The sequence below is a fragment of the Halyomorpha halys genome, unplaced genomic scaffold, assembly GCF_000696795.3.
Source record: "Halyomorpha halys isolate HHAL.00 unplaced genomic scaffold, Hhal_1.1 Scaffold86.1, whole genome shotgun sequence".
In the NCBI taxonomy this organism is placed as follows: domain Eukaryota; kingdom Metazoa; phylum Arthropoda; class Insecta; order Hemiptera; family Pentatomidae; genus Halyomorpha; species Halyomorpha halys.
The window spans coordinates 874,121-874,692 of record NW_027115494.1 but is presented as its reverse complement, the minus strand read 5'-3'; the positions used below and the strand labels follow the sequence as shown (position 1 = coordinate 874,692).

General features: G+C 23.8%; 1 protein-coding gene across 1 annotated transcript in view; it reads right to left on the bottom strand.

Annotated features, from left to right (window-relative positions):
• The window catches only part of wts (serine/threonine-protein kinase warts), a gene marked incomplete in the record, with an annotated part of 165,560 nt that overhangs the window by 5,962 nt on the left and 159,026 nt on the right, over window positions 1–572 (bottom strand).

Below are 572 nucleotides of genomic sequence, written 5' to 3'. Positions count from 1 at the left end.
TTTTTCCTCATATTTTTATATCTGTTTCTTGTTTTATTTTTCTTTATAATTTTATATCTGTTTCTTGTATTATTTTTCCTCATATTTTTATATCTCTTTCTTGTTTTATTTTTCTTCATATTTTTATACCTCTTTCCTGTATAAGCGAAGTATTTGAGAAATAAAACCAATAACAGTCACCTTTCCTCCACTCCTCTATGCTACCGATTTTCTGTCAAAGTCTCAATAGCTCTAAACTTGAATAGGTGGGTGTCCTGATTTGTTCTGTAATCATTTATCATTATTTTTATTTTTATTTATTCTTTCTCGGCCTTTATTTAATATCAACTTACTTCTTTATTTTCTGTCTTTTAGTACTGTGTTAAATTTTGTTTTCTTATCTACTTCTATATTTTTACGTCTCCTGTTCATTTTTAATTTTATAGTTTGCGCAATATATTTTATATTCTTATCATTGTTTATTTTATATTAATACTATTTTATCTCTTCCTTTCTTTCATTTGTAAATAATTTTCTTTTCACTTATTTTAAAATAATTTTAACCCTACTTTAATTTACCTTTTTGCATCTTT